Source organism: Sceloporus undulatus, chromosome 5 (assembly GCF_019175285.1).
Source record: "Sceloporus undulatus isolate JIND9_A2432 ecotype Alabama chromosome 5, SceUnd_v1.1, whole genome shotgun sequence".
In the NCBI taxonomy this organism is placed as follows: domain Eukaryota; kingdom Metazoa; phylum Chordata; class Lepidosauria; order Squamata; family Phrynosomatidae; genus Sceloporus; species Sceloporus undulatus.
In genome coordinates, this window is record NC_056526.1 from 143,677,741 (window position 1) to 143,678,567 (window position 827).

Below are 827 nucleotides of genomic sequence, written 5' to 3' on the forward strand. Positions count from 1 at the left end.
TCCATAGCGCTGTAAATGTACACAGCGCTGTACATACAGATAATCAATAAAAATATAAAACCTGCCAATGGCATACAATCTACAAAATACATATAAACGGTAGTAATATAAAATAGAATTAATTAAAAAACAGGCAACAATTAAATCATCAACATCCACTATCTAATCAAATATCAGATAAATATTCACACAGTGCCTGGGAACGCTTCCCTGAACAGGGTGGTCTTTAATTCAGATTTAAAAGTTGTCAATGAAGTGATGACCCGTGTTCATGGGGGAATAATGCCTGTACTGCAACTACTCAATCATAAACCACAAGGCTGTGAATTCAGTACTAGCCAGGGGCTCAGGGTCGACTCAGCCTGGCATCCTTTCAGTCATTAAAGCAAGTACCCAGCTTGTTGGGGGCAATTAGTTTACAGTTGTAGGGAATGCTTAAGTGCACTCATAAGCCATATAGAAATGTACTTGTTACTGCTATTGCTAATATTCTATTCTTTGTTGTTAACTGCCATCAAGATGACTTTGACTTATAATGACCCATGAATAAGATACCTCTGAGTCAATCTGTCATCAACAGTCCTGCTGGGGTCTTGCAGAATCAGGGCTGTGCCTTCTTTTATTGAATCTATCCATCTATAATGTCTTTTTCCTCTTTTCTACTGCTTTCTATCTTAGCAAGCATTATTATCTTCTTGTGTTATGTCCAAAAGTGCGACAGTTTAGTCACCCTTGGATTTAAGCTCCCAAGTAGCATAGGTAGTTCTCCCATCTTTCTCAAGTCCAAAATGTCTATTAGCTTCAAACTTTGTATTAACTACTGTCTG